Raw genomic sequence first — 21,641 nt, 5'->3', positions numbered from 1 at the left:
TGCAGTTGGAATAGAGAGTTTGTGAAACCGGATGCCTAAGAATGAGAATAATTGCGGGTAAATTTGTTCCTTTTTTAACCCTCTGAACCCTAAAACAGGTTTGAAATAAATGCGATATTTTAGAAAAATCTGTAAATTGACCCCGTTTATCAGAGCCAACTTTTCAACAATCGTGGAAATGAACCAAGATTAAAATATAAGTTTTCGTAACACTTATATGAACAATTTTGAATGAGTTGATTCCATTTTTCTATGTTTGTAGAATAAATAATCCCAAAAAGTAATGTTTTGTTCTGAGTTCTCTCTACTTCTAGTGTTTCCATCGAGGTGCAGGACTTTATTTTGCAGTTAAAAATTTGTACAAATGTGACAGAAGACCCAGAAAGTGCCTGGGGTTTAGAGAGTTTAAATTCATTACAGTTTGTAGCTTTTGGTATTAACTATGATTATGAATCCCATTAAGCTCTGCTGAGTTTTAAAAAGTGAGGCCTGCTGGTTACTCGAGGCCTGATGCATCGTCCTTCTTGTTTTCACAGACATTAGTTTGTGTTAACACGCTCGTGTAGACATTGTGTTAGGCCACAGGAAGTGCTTTAATCGTGTTTGATTGGTGCTTTGGTGGATTTGCGTTGCCCACCTGCCTTTGTCATCGTCATTCACATCATCACACGACACTTTCTCTGCTTTTATGGCTCCAGTCTGAAGCCGGAAACTGAGGAACAGATGCTGAATGGGTTTCAGAAACGGTAAACAAGCATCTGTATTCATTGTGCGTCCACCGGTGTGCGAGTTTGTGCGACAGAACTGGCTGTTTGACAAGTTGTTCGGGAACTTCTCGGCTCCGCGACGCACAGACAGAAGCCTCGTGGCCCTAAAAGGAGTCGTCCTGTCGGGCAAAGATGAACGTCTGCGGTGGGGTTTGTGTCTAAAACTGAACCTGGCAACTCCACAACAAAAGCAGCACCCAGCTTCATTTCTCAGCTGGAGGGCGACGGGTTCTGTGTGCATTTGTTTCTCAGATGTGTCCAAGTGTTTGTGGCGTCGCTGGCTGCTCTTTCACAATCCCTCAGATGGAAGAAGGTTTATGGGTTCATTATTTCTTGCACTTATTTTGTGCAACAAAGGGACTTTGTTTTGAATGTTTGATGATTCTTGAGGAGAAAAATGATGCAACAGTCACTGCAAATATTCTCTTCTTCTGGAGTACACTGTCCAAAATGTTGTTGATTTAGCAAACTACCATCTGTTTAAACTGTTCTGCAGTTAAAATTACAAAGATCGCTCTCCTTTGGGATGTTTTTAATAAGTCCAGGCTTCAGGTGAGCTGGTTTAATAAGTTCTAATGTAGTAAACATGGCCTAAGTCATATTTGTTTCTTCTTCTTCTTCATGGTCTGATGCAGAGTGGGTCATGGGTGTTTCCGACTGCAGCTATATTGACTGATTTCGTCCTCATGGCTTATTTATCTGTAGATGTTTCTGGTTGTCGTCGAATGCTTTTTAATCATCTGGAAATATATTTTAGGATTTTTTTGAGTTCATTCAAAGTTAATTGACTTAAAATCCTGACTTGAAGGTGAAGAAAAATGTAAATATAAAGCCAATTTCATTACACATGATATTATTATTGTTGATGCAGAATTATTATGTTAAACCAACCAATCAGAAGCCATGTCTGCAATCTTTAAAGGTTTAGCCAAATCTGTAAATTAGATTTCCCACAATGCATTTAGTGAATTGTTGGGAATAAGTACTTGTCACGGTGTAGTTTCATGGTAAATAGTTATATTTGCACCATCACACCTTTAATGTACTTTATTATAAACAATACTTTCCTGATTAATGTTTCAAATCTTTATATATGTTTTATCTCAAACCGATGTTTTTTTCCCTTTCACCACCCTAAAGAATACAGTAAATTGAATTATAATTGCAGCACCGAAACAGATAAAGTGGAGGTTTCTTTACTGAACGCAGCTTTAAGCTCATCTTCAATTCATCCCAGTGCATTTTTGTTTTTTATCTTGGGAGTCCTGTGGTACTAGCGGTTGAGGATTACTCGTCTCCTGCTGTGTTTCTGGCTCCGGCTGCAAACATTCATCTTCATGCAGTGTGAATGTGGCCATCGCTGATAAAACGGAGATGCAGCGCCGGTGCTGTTTCCGTCAGCAGGAGGGGAGGAGGTTTGGGCTGAAAAGAAAAGAAAAGGATGGAGGTCCAGAGATGCAGCATCGATGAGCATCCTTCTTCCTCTGACGTCTCCTCTTCACCCCTGGTAGTTCCAGCCTTCCTTTGTTTTGTTTTTTTTTTAACCACGTTTTTCACTGATGAAGGACATAAAATAACACAAACCAAACATTATGTAGTGAAATGATGCTGCTGCTGCTCATGTAGCACTTTAAAACCCACCGAAGATGCAGAATTTATCATCTGAAAAACACCTTGAATTGCTTAAACCTGCACCAAATATAACACAAATAAAGTTTTAAAGTTGACTGATGAACCAATTTTTTTGTTTATGTTCTATTTCAAATGGGTTTGAGCAATTAAAAATGTATTATAAGTGATTGACAAGGTCATAAAAAGACGTATGAAGTAAAAGAGAGGCACTGAAATGGAAACTCAGAATCAAAAATTGATATTTACTGACAACAGATCTGAGTTCATTCCCTTGGCAGAGATTAAAAAAACTGTAAATAAGTAAATTAGCAACTTAAAATCATCAGAAATTAATATCACCACCATTATCTACTTTATGACTATTTTTAATATTAATATTACAAATCAGGGGCTGCACAGTGGTGTAGTGGTTAGCACTTTCGCCTTGCAGCAAGAAGGTCCCTGGTTCACGTCCCGGCTTTCCCGGGATCTTTCTGCATGGAGTTTGCATGTTCTCCCTGTGCATGCGTGGGTTTTCTCCGGGTACTCACGCTTCCTCCCACAGTCCAAAAATATGCTGAGGTTAATTGATCATTCTAAATTGCCCGTAGGTGTGAATGTGAGAGTGATTGTTTGTCTCTGTATGTAGCCCTGTGACAGACTGGTGACCTGTCTAGGGTGTCCCCTGCCTTCACCTGAGTCAGCTGGGATAGACTCCAGCCCCCCCCCCCCATGACCCTAGTGAGGATTAAGTGGTGTATAGATAATGGATGGATATTACAAATCAATGCACACAATTTATAAAAGTATGAATGATTAAACATAACAGAAAAAAGCTTGGAACATGAAAAATGAACACATGTAGATCACCTAAAAATACTAAAAATACTAAAAATGATGGAAAATAAATAATAAACCCCATAAAATTATTATTATTATTATTATTATTATTATTATTATTATTATTATTATTATTATTATTATTATTATTATTATAAGAAGAAATGATAATACTAATAAAAAATGTATGGATTTTATTACTATTAATAAAATAATAATAAAAAAAAAAAATAATAATAATAATTATTATTATTATTATTATTATTATTATTATTATTATTATTATTATTATTATTATTATTATTATTATTATGTATGAGTTTTATTATTGTTGTTATTATTATTTGATGAGTTGCAATATTTATTTTTTATAGTGGATAATATTAAAAAGCAGAGCAACAACGATAACATTAATAATAATAAAGACAATAATAATAACAATAATAATGCTTTACGAGTGTCATTTTTAATAATGATAAAATAATAATAATTTTATGGGTTTTGTTGTTTATTTTCCATCATTTTATTATTTTAATAATAGGCAATAATAATAATAATAATAATAATAATTCTTTATGGATTTTATTGCTGTTATTGTTGTTTTGTTGTTGTTATTATTATTATTATTATAAAACATGCAGGAAATTAAACAATGCTGCAAAAATCTATCAATCAAACATCATAATAATTATTTAAATGCACTAATTTTTGCCTCTAGGTGTCTCTTAATCAAAATAATTATAAAAGTCAATGTAATGCTGAAGGTAAAGGTCACAAATATTCACATTATGACATTTAATTCTAATAAAATTGCTGAAAGTAACATTAACTAACATACTGTTAACTAGTAGCTCACCTTTAGACAAATTGACTAAATATATTTAGGAACTAAACCTGAAATACTAAGAATAAACCTCCAGTGTTGACATGATTGCTGTGTTGCAGGAGCACTGGGAGCAGTTTGTCGCTGCACAAGGGGAACAGCTTTTAAATCAAGCACAATTTTGGTTGTTATCGATACACTCTGGGCTTTTTGATCACACCTTGTAGTACGTTTTTGCTTCTTTTGAGCATTTCAAACCAAAATAATTTGCCAAAACGTAAGCAGAAGTGGAAGATAAGAAAAGATTGCAGGATTGTTGCTACAGAAAGTGCTCTTATTTGCACTTTTTACTTCCAGAGTACTTGCAAGTCTTCCAGCTCAGCAGAAAGCAGCAATGTTCCCCTGAACTCTTCCTCATTTTTAAGTGGGCCCCCTGAGGATCCCCTCGAGGCCCCTGGGGCTCCCAGGATCTCTAATTTACCACATTCACTCACTGAGCAGTGACAGTTCTCTGTGAGGCTTCATGACAACTTTATATAAAGCAAAACAGCCTTATGTGTGTGTCTGTGTCTGTGTGTGTGCCTGTGTGTGTGTCTGTGTGTGTGTCTGTGTGCCTGTGTGTCTGTGTGTGTGCGTGTCTGTGTGCGTCGTGGCTTGTTTTGTGCGTCCGCTAATGACCTGATATGGTTTTATGGGTTTGTTTTGGAGAGTTTGAGCGTGTGGTTGTGGTTAGCAACAACAGGCCTGCAGGGATTGAGATGTGGGATTGAGAGAGCAGCCAAGAGGCTCCATATCTGCCAGGCGGCGGATGGAAACACTAAACCTGCTGCAGCCAAACACGCCGCTGCAGTGTTTTGTTGCAGACTCACCTCCACTGAACCCCGTGAGCTGCAGGAAAAAGGAAATATCAGCATCTTGTGTTGCAGAAAACGCTGCGAACGCACACCTCCTCTGTAGATTATTCTCATGTAGATAGAGAAAAAAGAAAAAAAAAGATGCTGCTCTGGCAACTTTCCCTTCTTTTTTCGGGGGAAGTCAACCTGCGACGCTCTGCTACCGTCTCTCACGTCGGACCCCTCTGTTAGGCGACATTCAATTTGCAGTTAGCCCGCTTTCCATTTGCAGTTAAGTTGGCTAAATGTGGGATTCCGGGGATGTGAGGAGTGGAGTGAGGTTGAGCTATTGTGGTGGCGCTTCATTACTTAACTTTCCCCCGTCGGGAGCCAAAAATTCGGTGGAAGAGTGAAGCTGGAGTTGAGAAATTTGGCCGTGGACGTTTCGCTCTCGGGATTTGTCTTCTGAGCTCATTTAGGGCTTCATCAGCTTCTTCCCTGCAGGTGTAGAAGTCTGCAGAGCTCTCATATGTTTTGTCGCTGAGGCGTAAATGTTTGAAGGGATTTACTCGTGTTCATTAATAAACTAGTGAGCAGAATCGTTTTCACGCTGAACAGTACAAAGGTGACAAAATTAGGAAAAGCTGCAATAACAACTTTAACTGGGTTATCAGAGTGTGTCTGAAATGATGCAACCAATTTACTACTGAGGCCTTTGTTTCTGAGTGTGAATGCTTCACATAATATAGTAGGTTATGAAAAACAATATTATAAGGATAATTCTGCTTTATTTCAGCTTTATGTGCTTCCAATTATTGTGTCTATTGTTGCAGGGCAATATTGATATTTGGGTCTTTCTAAAATTTGGACATTTTATGTCCCACCCATCAAAATTTCACATAATCCATGTGCAAAATACTAAAACATGCAGTTGTTTTGTAAATTTATTTTTCCTGAGACTAAATCTAAAAAACAAGGAGAAAAGAATGTGTGAAAATATTTTTTAAAATATCAAACAAGTCTGGAGTTCCCCCTAAAATGCCATTTTTCTCTTGTCCCGCCCCCCTGATGACCAAATTGAATCTCAAATAAAACTGTTAAAATGAAATTTAAATCTCCTTTTTTTGTTATATTTTTCATTGATGTCTCTTGTAATTGTGAAAACATTTTTTTAATCAACATAATATTTTAAATAATAATTATGCACAGAATGTGTGTCCCACAACCCTGTAGATGACATTTTTGTCTTTCCTGTTATGTTTTTGTTGTTTTCTGTCTCGTTTCTGTCATTTTGTGTCTTACTTTCATCGTTTTTTGTCTTGCTTTTATCGTTTTGTGTCTTGCTTTTGTTGTTTTGTGTCTTGCTTTTGTCGTCAACATCATCAAACAGTTTTCCTAAAGAATGAGTAGAGCAAAGCTATGTCCTCTCTTCTATTTTTCATCTTTTCATCACATTGTCAGCCTTGATTGAATGTCTCACTCTACCTCATATTATCAGGATCAGACTAATTCTTTGGACTGTTTTCCATCAGTCAGTTTGTCCTCTTGGTCAGCAGTAACAGCAGCTAAATATCTAGCTTCTACTGCTGAGAAAAAGATCACATTAGCATGGATTAGCAACCCTGTTACTGTGATTAGAGTAGGGTTAGCAAACAACACAGAAAACATGGAATAAAAATGCTACCATTGATGTGGAAGCTGAGCCAATCAAGCCTTTGATAGTTTATTACCAATTATTGATGAATATGGAGCAGAAAACTGTAAAAGAGAAGGTTAATTTTTCATAAATGTTGAAGCCCAAATGTCCTCCAATTCTGGAATGACCCATTTATTGATTATTTTAAGAGCATATTTTTCATGAAGACCAACATAAAAAGGTTTATTTTGAATTGAACCAACTTTATTTTGAATTAAGCACTTGCTTGTTAAGGCTAATCAAGGTACACAGGTAGTGATTTTTATTTTTAAAAACTGGTCATAATCCAGTCTGAGTCCTTTAATATTTAGTATTTGCAGATACCGAGTCTCAATCTGATACTATTTTCCTACAAAATACACACTTCAAGTATGTTTAAAGTTGTTAAAATCCATCCATAAAGCTCTGGTAGGAGGGTGTAGGTTGTATCGTGGCTCCGACAGACAGCAAAAACCTAAATTTCTCTACATTCCTGTCAAAAAACGTATTGTAGTTTAGATGTAGTAAGTTTAGACTGATCGTAATTAAGAAATAATGGTGTAAAATAGATATTACTCAAAAAAAATTTAAAAGGTGTAAACTTCTAATGAAACCTCAGGAATGCTGATATAGAATTTAGGTGTCAAACAAGTTGTTTTTTACATCTGCAGGCAAGATCTGTGTTCATGAAACAATTTCAATTTCCTCGTCAGATCAGTACAGTATATCTAAGACTCCACGTTTATTTCTGTTAAAATAGATACTTACAGTTTTAACGGTGGTTTAAAGTGTTGTGGAACATGTGGACCTTGTGAAGAAGTTTTCCATTATTAAAGCAACAAAAAAACTCCATCAGTCTCCAAATATTCACAGTCCTGGTTGGGAGTTTAATCTTTAATGGGGGGTTTCATGTGTTGTTCCAGATTTTAAAAGCTCCTCTGGGACAAATTAGGGACTTTGGAGCGTATAAATATCCCCAACTCGACTTTATTTGATGGATCTGGAAGGAAGACGGCGTCGTTCATCTCTGTCATTTTAGTCTTTCTTAGAAATTTGAGTTCTAATTGTGACAGTGAAAGGATTCGGATGGAAGAAAGATGCTGCGTTTTAACGAACCGACGCTGTAGTTAAACGATAATGATAAACGAGAGTCGCCATGTTGAGGTCTGGTAGCTCATTCGCTGACCTTCTCCGGTGGTCTTGTGTTCTCTGATTCGGGCTTTGCGTTTGTGTTGTTGGCTGGTGTGCGTTTTTTTTGTCTCTGATTCGCAGTTGGCAGCTTTTAAAAGCACAAACTCCACCCAGCTGCTGCATCCGTCCACCTGGCCAGGATCCCTTCAACAAGCGCTCCCTCTGATTGTATTTGTGTCTCTTTTCCTGCATCCATCCGCCTCCAAATAAGCAGCTGTGAGATTCTTATTATTTCTATCATAAATAACTTTGTGTGAGGTCGAAGTTTGAAGCTCAAGTTGGGTGGATTTCAAAGATTCAACTCGGGAAAATTGATCATTTTACTCCAGATTGAGACGTGAAAGCTCTTTTGATGGGTTGATTGCAGGCGTGAAGAAACAGCTTGTTATTAAAGCAACTATTAAAATGTCCAGCTTGAGACGTTTGTGTGAACATAACTTGTGAAAGGATGCAGCTATCTTCATAATTGCCGTCATAATCATCACTGTCTCACAGTGTGTGAAGCTCGTCCTGTAATGGATGGAGAAGTTCAATAGAAAATTACGTTGAATGCGGTCGGCCATCTGTTAGAGCCAAATTCTGATTGTCATCGCCGCCATCATCATCATCATCATTAGGGAATAATGGGAAACCACCCAGTGGAGCTGGCCTCTGCCCAGCAGCAGGCAGTTTTCAAATAAAGTCCTGGATGCCTTCTTCAGTTATTTGTACTGTATTGGAGATATTTTTCTCGACTGATTTGTCCTTCGATGCTCAGGTGGCTAAAGACGTGCAATCCTGCTTTGATTAGCTGAACAAGGTCAGGTCATTTCTGCCTTCTGCAGGCTTAAAAACAGGTTCTCTACACATCTATCCCTCCAGACTTAACTACAGAGTGCACTTTGTTTTTGCTTTTTTGTTTTTTTTTTAACCTTGTTAACATGTCCCTATGGTGGTTTTTATTTGCCAGAGGGCTGAGATCGTTGTAGGGGTTCAGCCAGCAGTGGGCACCATGACAAAGACTTCTTTGCTGCATAAAGATCTTCAATCAGGGCTAATGTGTTGAAGACAAGCTAGGATCAAGTAGAAGTGTGTTTTAAGTTGATCCTACTTTGTTCAAAAGAAAATATTTTTGGGGTTTATCTAATGAGGGGCACCATGACGAAGACTTCTGTAATGCTTAATGACCTTCGACCAGAGTAAATGTGGTAAAGTAAAGCTAGGATCAATTAGAACTATGCTTTTATTTGATCCTACCTTGTTTAAAAAATGTTGTTGGGGTTTAGCTAGCAATGGGCACCATGACAAAGACTTCTGTGATGCTCAATGACCTCCAACCAGAGCTCATGTGTTTAAAACAAGCTAGGATCAAGTAGAACTGTGTTTTTAGTTGATCGTAGCTTGTTAATAAAAAAAAAACAATGTCTGGGTTTAGCTAGCAATGGCACCATGACCAAGACTTCTGTAACGCTTAATGACCTCCGACCAGAGATTATGTATTTAAGACCAACCGGGATCGCCATTGTCAGTGTGACTTGTTAAGAAGTTGTGCATTGGAAAACTTAGTTTATTACAAGTCGATTCATAAATCAGATGATGTGTCCTAGAGTGGAACTTTAACGATTATGTTTGGGAAAATTTAGACTGATTGTGATTAAGAAGCCATGGTGTAAAATAATATAATATTACTGAAAGATTGGGAATTCAAGTATCAAATTAGCATTTAGTTCATCTATAGGTATGCAGAGTTTTTTTCTTGCAACAAATTGATTGATTGAACAGAGTTTCTTCTAAAGATCCTTTAATCTAAAGTACATGGGCCTTGAATGGGATTGATTTCATGAAACTCTACGGTTTGGTCCTTTTAGTCTGTTAAACGTGACCTATGGTATCTTTATTGTTGTATCATTTGCTTCTAGTCTTTTTTATGTTAACTTTTTATTAAAAAATCGGTGCTTGAAGTAGTTCCTGTTGTTTCACACTACATTCCTTCACTTGTTCATCCACTGCAGACCAACAACAATACATTGATTGTGTACTGAGTCGCTGCTGTCCTCCCCCTGATTGATTAGCAGAAAGAGATTTTCCTGATTGGAGCCACCGTCCTGTTCTTTGTTTTGAGTTTTCTTCACTCTGTCAGGGCTCCAGTCGATTGCTCTGCCAGCCGAAGCGATGCCTTCCAGCACCGGACGTGTTGGAGGACTTTCCTATGCAAATGATTCAGTCTGGTTGCTTCAGTTCAGTCATTCGGCCCGATGAGCAGCTTCACACTGTTGGATTAATCTCACCGAATCGCCACAACCAGTTTCTAATCAGCAGCCTTGATGAATGTTTGTAACATTAATCTAAGATGGTTATGCATGTGTAGCTCAAAATGTTTGACAACTTTTTTAAACGGTATAAAATTTGAACATTGATTCACTACTTTCTATTTGCAGAAAGTTGATTTTATTCAATATTTAGTCCCAATCAGAAACCATTTTTTATCGATAATACCAACTTCAAGTATATTAACATTACTGAAATCAATCCAATCTATGCTAAACAACTGAATAGCTCTGAAACACATTAAGAAAGAAATTGCATTTCTACATCCAAATTGTGCCTTAATGTTTCTTAAGGTCATGAACCTTATTGTAAAGCTCTGGTGGGACACTGTCTGAAATGTAGCGTAAGAAGACAGAGAAAACCTGTTTTAGCAATATGCGTGTTAGAAAATGTATAGTAGATCATCTGTAGTATCTGGTTGTTCCACCAGGTGGAGGCTCTTACTGTTTAATACTGTAGCGACCAGAGGAGGTTTCACTTGGACTATGAGGAGTTCATGTTGGCAAGCAGAGAGCATTGTGGGGGTTTAGCTAGCAACAGGCACCATGACAAAGACACCTTTGATGCTTAATGAGCTCCAACAAGTGCTCATGTGCATAAATCAAACTAGGATCGAGTAGAGCTGTGTTTTTAGTTGATCCTAGGTGGTTAAAAAAAAATGTTTTCTTGGGTTTAGCTAGCAATGGGCATCATGACAATGACTCTGTGGTGTTTAATAACCTCCAAGCAGAGCTCGTGTTTAAAACAAACTAGGATTGAGTAAAACTGTGTTTTTTGATCCTAGCCTGTTAAAAAAAAAATACTATTGTGGGGTTTACAGAGCAGTGGGCACCATGACAAAGACTTCTGTGATGCTTATTGACCTCCAACCAGTGCCTATGTGTTTATGACAAGCTAGGATCGAGTAGAACCATGTTTACAGTTGATCCTAGCTTGTCTTAAAACCACTGTGGGGGTTTAGCTAGCAAGGGGCCACCATGACAAAGACTTATGCAATGCCTTTTGACCTCCAACCAGAGATTATGTGTTTAAGACAAGCTAGGATTGAGTAAAGCCATGTTTATAGTTGATCCTAGCTAGTTTAAAACAGAAAAATTTTAGGGTTTAGCTAGCAAGGGGCCACCTTGACTAAGACTTATACGATGCTTAATGACGTCCGATCAGAGCTAATGTTTTTAAGACTAACTGGGATCAACTAGGACAGTGTTCTAAAGCCCATCATCTTTGCTAAAGTTGTGCTACCAATTAATGATTGGTAATGCAGGCTGAGACAAGGCTTAGTTTTGTACAGATAGAGATCGTTTGAACAAAGCCTTTATCAGCCCAGATCTCCATGTTTGATAGTGAATCAAGACATGCTCCAATAAATTTCATTGTGTTTATTTTGGAAAACAATATAACAGGGTGCTTATTATATCACACATTATCCAAATAGCAGTTTTTTTGGTCATATTTTTACTGGATTTATTGTAGTATTATATGTGTTACCCCACATTTCTGCACAGTAAGTCAAGTACAGTGAAAACAGTGAGCAGTATAATGTATAAACTTTACTTCCCACTTAACTTTAAATTTATTTTCGCGTACTCTTTCAGTGTTAGTGGTCTTTATCTGAGCTGAAGTGTTGATTTTCCGATAGCCGGCCTACATAATTTAGTTGTATTTAAAGTTTGACTCATTTCCTAATGACCAATTTTGAAAACATTCTCTCGAGGTGAGTCCAAATTTGTAGAAGTCGTTTTTCGCCGTCCTGGTTCTCGTTATATTCTGATGTGGCTCCTTAAATCCTCGTTCATAGCTGCAGGGATGGACGGGAGGCTGAAAAACAATGTTTGTGTCTGATCTGGAACTACAAGTGAACCGAGGATCAGATTCAGAGTCCTGCTGCTTTGTGAACAGAGGATTGTTTTACTTTGTTCGTATTCGTTGTTAGAAACTTGTAGGACGGTTTCATTACTTTCCAGGAAGCGCTGCAGTGCTGTTTTTCAGACATGCCCACAGTAAATCCACGTATCCGGTAACAGTCCACGGTCTCACACCAAACTGTAAAAACTCACGGAAAACGTTTATCAGCTTCTCACGTCTTCAGTGGCTATCTTGCGATGTTTTCGGTCACTGTTTTCTGACTTTTTACTGTTTTTAGTCTCTATTTTTGTGACTTTTTCAGTTGCTTTTTTCTGATATTTTCAGTCACTGTAATTTTTTTTCAGCTGCTGTTTTCCCATGTTTTTAGTCCCTTTTTTAAATAACTGTTTTCTGACTTTTTCAGCAACTTTTTAATGTTTTTAGTCTCTATTTTTGTGACTTTTTTGGTTGCTGTTTTTCAGTTTTTTCAGCCAGGGTTATCAGACATTTTCAGTAGCTGCTTTTGCATATTTAATTACTGTTTTCCTAGATTTTCAGATGTTATTTTCAGGCTATGTTTTCTGATATTTCCAGTTTCAGTTTCTTCATGATTTCAGTTGTTCTTTTACAATGTTTGCAGTTGCTGTTTTTAGTCTTTTAAAAATATTTTCTCACTCTGTGACGTTTTCAGTTGCTGTTTTCCAATGTTTTTAGTCGCTATTTACTGGTGTTTTCTGTCACTGTTTTTGGCAATTTTGTGGCATTTCATTGCTGTTTTCCTACGTTTTATGTTCATTCAGTGTTTTCAGTTGTTTTCTGATGTTTTTAGTCACTGTCCTCTGGCTTTTTTTCCTTTTTTGAGTGTCAAAAACTCTGCTTTATTTGGTTTCTGGTCCAAAAGTGTATGTCTGAACTTTGTATTGCAGAGAAGTTTTACGGAGTTGTAGGTGAGCTGGTGTGCTCGGACTGCAGGACGTAGCAGAGATTTTAGGATTTTCTTTGTGGTTATCACTGTAAGAAACACATTCAGTTCTACTCTTATTTGATTATAAATTGACCAATAAGATGTAACTGATCCAACTTTCAGTGATACAGAATGACCAGTAAACCAGTGAGAAAGAAAGTTGTTTCAGATAAATGACACACAAGAAGCAAGTCGTGGCTTTAGATGGACTCAGATCAGCTGCTGTGGTAGTTGGGGAAGTGACAGTTAATACGCTTTACCTCCATTTAGTCCTGTAGTAAAAACAACTGTCACATTTCTGGAGGCTCAGGCTGATACAGTTGAAGGGTCCAGGACGTCATTTCTTATTTGTCTTTGGGTTCCAAGCTCTAAAAGTTTGCAGAATCAGTTGTAACCGGAGTCTCAGTTTGCTGCAGGAATTTTTTTCTAGACAAAATTAAGAGCTCTGCAGCTCTGACAGCGTCTGGCTTCCAGCCACAGAGGAATCATTTTCTCCTCAGCCTCTCCAAGCTAAAAACTCACCATGAAGATTTATGATAAAGGCCTGAGAAAACAGCTCTTATCTTGAGCTATTGCAAAAATAACAGAACCCAAAAACACTAAGGAAGATTTATACATTTATACAAATGAGCCACTGCATTTCTTAATAGTCTGACTTTTTCCATAAACACACTCTTTTTATTTTTCATTTCAATCAAAACAGTCATTAACAATCCATTTTTACGCCGATGATAATATCTTGTTTGCAGCGTGTTCCACTCCAAACAAGGCTTTCACTACATTTCAGTCAGGTTTGATGCTCTCCAGATCTCTGCTATCACTTTTATCCTCGTTTCAACCTCAGAGGAGAGAAATGGGCTTTTTGCAGGTGTAGAGAATATATAATTCATCAACAAGACAAAGAGAAAAACAAGGAATATTTCCCTTTATGAAACAGAAGAAGCCCAGTTGTTTGTCAGACTGCATGTGAAAATAATATCAATAATAATAGTTTATTAAAGGCAGACTGTGGGCCATAAAACACACAGTTCTCACATTAAAAACAAGACCTACAGACTTGGAACACTTCCCATCCATCCAAAATGGAAAGCATTTCTTTATGTTGAACACTAGGGGGCGTAATATTTATATTATACAGAATTATGACCGTCCACTTGGGTTTATTCATCTCAAATCATCAGATTTCTTGTGCTCGACCGTCTCTGATTTGCTTGAAAACTTTTTGTCATCAACTTTGAATCTTTAAAATGGTGTCTGTGAAATTTGAGCTTCATTTATCAAATAATTTCTGTTGACCCACTTTCAACACATTTTTTCACACATTAAAAGTTGAGGCTGTTTGAACGACAATATCTCAGGAACTATTATAGATAAAAACCTGAAATTTTCAATGTTATTTCTCATCGTGTCATTGATTGAGAATCTGTAATATTGAACAAGTAACTCAAACAATCTGTGATTATGGGTGAATTGAAATATGAAGAAAAAAATTTAACCTTCATGAAAAATGCATGTGAATTAAGTCTGAAAATGAAAAATATGCCTTTTTTATATTTTAAACATAATTTCTTAGTTATACTTGAGAACTATTTTGAAACTCGAACTCTTTGATTAGTCCATCCAATAATATTTTGCTGTTTGTGCTACAACTTGTCATACCCGCTCAATCGGTTATGAAAGCACAAAGAAAGTGTTGTGACCGAGTATTCCATATTGAAAGTCTTCCACAGGTTTTGTATTATTGTGACCTGCAGGTTCAGAAAATATCACTGGTTGACTTCTGAATTATTATTTTTTTGTCAATATGAGCTCAAAGATGGGACTTTTCATGACACTTCGGGTTTTTTTCTTACATTTTTCAACTTACTCATGTTCATAGATTATTTAATGAAACTGTCCAATACTGCAGATTCTTAATCAATGACATGATGAAAAATAACAGTGAAAATAGCAGGTTTGTATCTTTAATAGTCCCTGAGATATTGTTGTTCAAACAGCTTCAAACTTAAATGTGCGAAATTAAAAAAACGTGTTGAAAGTGGGTTGCAGAACAGCTTTTAAAGATCTTTATCTTGGAAAGTATTTGATATATGAAGCTTAAATTTCACAGATATGTTCATAAATATCCATATTTTATGCTATTAAAAGTTCGCACAAATCAGAGATGCCTGAGGAGAATCTTTTATTTTTAAAAAAAGTGATGATTTCAGTAGGAATAATCACTGGAATAAGCAGCTTGACTATCTGTTAACCATCAAACCAAAATCTAAACAGTTTTTACTCTGAATATTTTGATTTGTTTTCGCTTTTTTTTAATTTGCTTCATAATTATATGTGTTATTTCCTAGTTTTTTAGAAGAACTCTGAATTAGCGTCCAAACTTTTGCCTGGTTTTGTACTTAGTTGTGTGTTTGTTCATCTAAGGAGATTAAAGGAGGTGTTGTTGGACATTTTGACCACTGGTGGCGCTGTAGAGCAGCATTATAATGATTAAGTTCCCATTTCATTTGTATCTCAGACCAATTTTCATGCTACCAACCAGTAAAAATGCTGGTTTCAAGCTATTTAAAACTCTACTTTAACCAGAAATGGCCTTTGCTGTTGTTCAAGACTTCACCTTCTCTTCATTAATGCCGTCTTTTGTAGTCCAAGTGTTTCATTTCTTTACATTTTGTCTGGACAGACAGTTGTCACGGTAACCACTGTTTAAAACCTGTATAACAAGAGTTTGTCAAACCTGTTTTTTAGATATGTGAGTTGTGGTTCGCTGTAGCTCCATAGTCAGCTTCAGACAAACAGTAAATATGTTTCACTGCCTTTTTGCTTTACTGCTTGTTTCTGCTGCCGGACTGAACTTTATGCTACGAGGTGAATTATTTACTCCAATAAATCCAGGAATCGTCTTTCTGTGCAGCGTTGGATGTCTTTGTTGGAGATTCAGGATGTCTGGGAGTCGTCGTGAATCTTAAAAACTAAAACGGTGACACATTATTCCAGATGTCAGCGGACAAACCGACGGCTGCTGTAATAAAAACAGAAAGCAGAGATTAGAGGAATGAAGGGAAGGCGAAATAATTCATCACTTTCAAATTTGAAACGGTGCTATTAGGAAATTAAAAACACTGCAATTGATTATACAAGGTTAAATAATGAGACTTTTGAGCAGATTGAAACTTTCAGGGTTGTTTATGCTGCAGATGGATCAATGTAAACTGTGTGTTTTATTATTCACAGTGTGGTTCCACTGCCTAAAGACCAGATTCGTTATTTATTAGCTCCATCTTGACCCGACTTTAAACTGCTGCATTGATGTTTTTAATGTTGCCTTGCATGTTAAAGCTCCATAACATGTTTTTAACATATTACACCAAAAAAATTGAACTGAAGTCTGACTTTGACAACAAATTACATCTCATATCAAATCATAATATCTGTCAGAAAGCTCACAATTACATATTTTTCCAAAGTTGCACTTCAAACATTAGCTGCTAACAGCTAAAGCAGGAATCATCATGATGCAGATTTACTAAAATTTTCTGTTGAGCCTGAAAATTCTTCATTCTATTTGACCAACAGATTTATTCTGGCTGGAAAAGACATAAAAAGTGACAAAAGATGGTAAGACATTGTGTTAGAGAGGTCAGTGACAGCATAATTTTTTTCTTTGACATTTTTGCTGGAAAAAAAAGGACCAAAATAATTCACATTAATTGTTCAATCATAGAAATTACCAGAACCAGATGCATTTTCTCAAAAAATGGTGACTATTTCAACCGTATGAATAATTTGATCAAAAAAATTGTGCAAAAAAATATTAATTACAGCCAGGGGACCTGATTGGTCAAATATAAATTCACTATATTTAAAAATCTGGCTTTGGAGTTCAGAATTTGGGGCTTAACTGCACATTTTTGTGAAAAACGAACCTGCTTTAGTTGTTAGCGACTCCAGTTTGAAGTCTAACTATTGATTTTTCTAAAATCTAATTGTGATTTTACATGTAAGAAAATAAAATAAATAATAAAAATTAACTACAAGTCAAAATTTGTCATAATTTAACTTTAAATAACTTCAGGAGTGACAGAAAGGGGCTCAGATAAACTCATTGAAAACACTTTGCATCGTTGTTTAAAAACCCCAAAGCATGATGGGAACTGTAGTGTCAAAACTCACAACATAGAAATACAGAAAATAATAGATTTTTTTTGGTTTGTTTTCTGCAGTGAATACATTTTTAGTAAGATAAATTTTATTTATCCTGAAAGAAATTCTTGTGCCATGTGTTGCTCAGAAAACACAAAATGACGTAATAAACTAAATCCGGTGCCGATGAAATAGAACAGCATTAAGATGTACACTACAGGCCAAAAGTTTGGAAGCGAGAATAAATGTGTACAAAAAAGATCACAGTAGATTATTACAAATTATAGTCACTCATCAGAATAGATTTTTACTTTGATTATCAGGTATTTGTATCTTCTTTCTTTACTCAGCCGTTCCTTTTTAACCATTTCTGTGGAGATTTATTGGGATTTTTGTCTTCAAACTCTCAAAAACCAGAGTTAAAGTGAATAGTGCAAACTGTGATTTGTTTTTTTACTTTTGCAATGAAATTGTAACTCTAAACTAAGCCCTTCTTCTCTTTTGTTAACATTTATTCAGCGATTGCCTGCTAATTTCAGTGTATACCTAAAGGTGGTGAGCACTTTCGCCTTGCAGCTAGAAGATCCGGAGTTCGTGTCCGGGCTTCCTGGGATCTTTCTGCATGGAGTTTGCATGTTCTCCCTGCGCATGCGTGGGTTTTCTCTGGGTTCTCCAGCTTCCTCCCCATTCCAAAAACATGCTGAGGTTAAGTGGTAACTCTAAACTGTCTGCAGGCGTGAATGTGGGCTGGGATAGACTCCAGATCCTGCGGCACTAATGAGGATTAAGCAGAGTATAGATAATAGATGGATGGATGTCATGAATGTTCAGCTGATGACGTCCAGAAAATGCGGTTAATGCGGCACATCTGCCCTCAGTGTGAAATGTTTCCTCTGTAAATGTAAATTGTGCGACGGAGTGGCTGCTGTTAGACGGAGATCTTTGCCTCTAATCTCCGATCTCCTGCTGTTTACCTGACGTTCTATCGATCTGGCGGCCCTCTCCACGCTCCCCGGCCCTGCTGTAAACCTGTAAGCTGGGCTGTTGCTCTTTATGGATCAGCCTTTCCTCCTTCATGAGCATGTGCAGGGAAACTGTGCGAGGTGCCAACCTCTCTGCACCGCTGCCTCCGAGGCATATTCCTGCACATTTATCATACTTGTCGGATAAAGTGACTCTGATTTAGATCTCCTCCTCCCCGCCAACTCTCTCTCCTCTTTCTTTTCACATGGAAACGGCTTATTCTGCTCTGCACACAACCACAGGTGCATTCATCTCTTCATCTCTGGGTGGCCGAGCCTTTTTTTTTTTTTTTTTAGCTCAATTTATTGTTTCTCATCAGCTGTTTTCTCCTCACACAAACCGCCTGCATCTGACCTGCTGATCCAGCAAAATTCAGGAACGCCACCACCTCCGTGGATGCCGCCGCCGCCTCGACCCCTGGGAGGTTCCTGAAATCCATCGCGCCACCTGGGCTCCTTATCACATAGAGAGGGGGATGGAAAAGACACTGGGGCGGTCCTGACACCGGGACGGAGGAAGATAAAGAGAGAATAGACGAGAGAGAGATCAGAGAGAAGGCAGAGATAAGAGGGAAGAGGGGAGACGAGAAATAGAGTAAATAAAAAAAAGCGTGGAAGGGTTATGGAGGCAGAAGATGCAGTCTGAGAAGCAGCTTAGGAGACGCGACAGTCTGGGAGGAAGATAGGCCGGACGATAAGCTGCACAGGGCCAATAAAAAGAGGCAGCAGCAGCAGAACCTCAAAGCAAAGCTTCAAAACTGCACGTTTCTGTTGACCAAGCTGCAAGGTGAATTAAAATAATACGCAAAAATGATAGTTATTGATTGTTTTACGGGATTCTTTAAAGCAAAAATGCATCACTGGTCCTTAAATATGAATATTTCTTTCTCTCCTTATTAGGAATATCCTGATCTGATGTCAAAGAAAATAACTTATTACATTGTATATTTGCATTTCTACTCATGTTTATAGTTTTAGGACATATTTTTCTGTGCATGTTTACCATGTTTTTTCTACAGCTTAAATTTCTAAGACTGTAAATGGGAACTCTTTCCCCTCTAGGATCAATTAAGTATTTCTGATTGTGATTGTGAAAGGAAGTTCGAAAGTTATTGCCCATAAAACTATGGCTGATCCTTTTATTTTATTACGTCCACTGTTATTCAGGTGTCATAAAGGGAGGGAAGGATGTTAAAGAAGCGAGAAATGTAAATTCTAAATAATTTTGATAATCAATATCTAGCAGCATTGTCAGTACTGGGCTGATGTTGCTGTTTTAGTTAACAAACACTGGCCTTAAAAGCATGAGTGTTGGCTAGAAGTCATTAAGCATCACATACGTCTTTGTCATGGTGGCCCCTTGCCAGCTAAACCATCAAAATGCTTTTCTGAACAAGCTAGGATCAACAAAAAGCATGGTTCTACTCAATCCTAGCTTAGCTTAACACACGTGCTCTAGCCAGAGGTCATTAAGTATCACATAAGCCATTGTCATGGTGCCCCTTTCTAGCTAAACCTCTACAACCACATTTCTACTCAATCCTAGCTTGTCCTTAAATGCATGAGCTCTGATCCAAAGTCATTAAGCATCACAGAAGTCTTTGTCACAGTGACCCCTCGCTAGTTAAACTTTCACAATAGTCTTAAGAACAGCTGGGCTCAACTATAAACAAGGTCCTACTCAATCCTAAATTGTCTTAAAGACATTAGCTCTAGCCAGATGTCATTAAGTATCACGGAAGTATTTGTCATGGTGCCCCCTTGCTAGCTGAACCCCTACAATGGTTTTAAGACAAGCTGGGATCAACTAAAAACATGATTCTATATGATCCCAGCTTGTCTTACACACGAGTTCTGGCTGGAGGTCCTAAACTGTCACAGATGTCTATATTATGGTGGCCCCTTGCTAGCTAAACTCCTACAATGATCTTTTGAACAAGCTAGGATCAACTAAAATGGATCTATTCAATCCTAGCATGCCGTAAACACAGGAGCTCTGGTCCAAGGTCATTAAGCGTCACAGAAGTCTTTGTCACGGTGCTGCCTTGCTAGCTAAACCCCTACAATGATTTTTTGAACAAGCTAGGATCAACTGAAAACATGGTTCTGTTTGATCCTAGCATGCTTTAAACACGAGCTCTAGCTAGAGGTCATTAAGCATCGTGGAAGTCTTTATCATGGTTAGCTTAATCCCTACATTGGTTTTTAGGATAAGCTAAGCTCAGCTACAAATGCAGTCTTCCTTGGTTCCAGTGCATCTTAAACACATCAGCTCTGGTCAGAAGCCATTAGGAGTCTAATAAGTCTTTGTCATGGTGCCTCTTTACTAGCTAAACCCCCACAATATTCTTCTTCTTGCTGATATGAACTTCTTGTTTATATCTGCACTGTTTTTTCCTTTAAATGCTGCATCTTTGTTGTCAAATTAAGTTTTACTTTGCATGTTTATGTTTTCTCCATTTACATAATTTCCATTTTCACTTCATAGACTTTTAAATTTGCCATAACTACTATTTTTGCCTCAGTAATGTTTTCACTGCCAGTTTTGTTTCTAGTTTTACTTAACCAAAGAGTCTGAATCCTCCCTCAATCCCTATTTCTGGTGTGTCTGTGTGTTTATTAGCAGCCACCTGAGGGTTTGATTGTTTGTGTTTAAGAAGAGGGGAAATGAGGAAGAGGCTGCAGGTGGAGAAACTAAATGAGCTTCGGTTCACTCGGTCCTCCACACCTGCTCTCTCTTTCTGCTGTCAGCCATCTTGTTAGTGCTGAGACATCGCTGCAGCTACACAAACACACACATTTATTACAGATCTACACCTGCACACATTTACACTGGAAACACACATTCATTTTTAAAGCAAACACACAGTAACACTGAAATGATCAAAGTGTGATTTGTTTTACTCATGTCTTCGCAACACAAGCTCTTTTTACACCCCTTGTGAGGACTCGGCTACCTTTCAAGGACAAAAAGGAGGTCTGAAAATCCTTACAAGTCAGGTTGAAAATTGGTTTAGTCTCTAGAAGATTAATGTCAATTGAAGTTTTGAAGTGATGCAGACATAACTGTGTATGTATGTGCTCATTCTGATGCATCTTCGTTGGGACTGAGTTCAGTTTTGGACCTCAGAAGCGTGGACGTGTTTTGGGTGTTTGGGTTGGAATAAGGGTTCAGTGAGACATTTATTTGCTGAGGTTAAAATGAGAGGCGAAGGATTGTGTTTTATCAGCGAGGATGCTCACACAGACTCAAGTACAGAGGTGTGTGTGGGCGGTCGGTTTTCTTCGGCGTTCATCTCTTTGCGCGACTCGACTCATTAATCACATGGCAGGAAATGCAGCTCCTCACCTGTGAGGACGCTCAGCCACTCTGTGCACTGACATTAAAGCAAAACGCCACAAACCCAAGATTTCTCTGAGCTCGGCTTTACTGCGTATGTGTGCAGCGCTGCTAAAACGTTGATTGACATGGAGTTTAAAAGACGTAGGATGACTCAAGCTGCACCTGATTGGACGAATGCTTCACTCGTAGACGAATGTGGCGGCTCGTTTGGAACCCTTATCTTACTAAAACAGTTCACCAAAGTGCTTTTCTGTTGCTTAAAGTGTCATTTTTGATC

At 37.7% G+C, this 21,641-nt stretch overlaps 1 protein-coding gene and 1 long non-coding RNA gene across 4 annotated transcripts in view; one reads left to right on the top strand and one right to left on the bottom strand.

The window, feature by feature from the left end:
• si:dkeyp-23e4.3 (rho GTPase-activating protein 7) overlaps positions 1-21,641 on the top strand; it is a 153,494-nt gene that overhangs the window by 26,768 nt on the left and 105,085 nt on the right. The gene's annotated exons all lie outside the window — the stretch shown is intronic.
• LOC129350488 (uncharacterized) lies at positions 11,412-19,311 on the bottom strand. The gene is made up of 2 exons (XR_008603901.1): positions 18,377-19,311; positions 11,412-15,878 (listed from the first exon to the last, which is right to left on the bottom strand). It is a non-coding gene; the product is annotated as an uncharacterized LOC129350488 (long non-coding RNA).

This window comes from Amphiprion ocellaris, chromosome 14 (genome assembly GCF_022539595.1).
Source record: "Amphiprion ocellaris isolate individual 3 ecotype Okinawa chromosome 14, ASM2253959v1, whole genome shotgun sequence".
NCBI classification, from domain to species: Eukaryota; Metazoa; Chordata; class Actinopteri; family Pomacentridae; genus Amphiprion; species Amphiprion ocellaris.
Note: the sequence above shows the minus strand (reverse complement) of the source record. Positions and strands in the feature narration are given on the sequence as shown.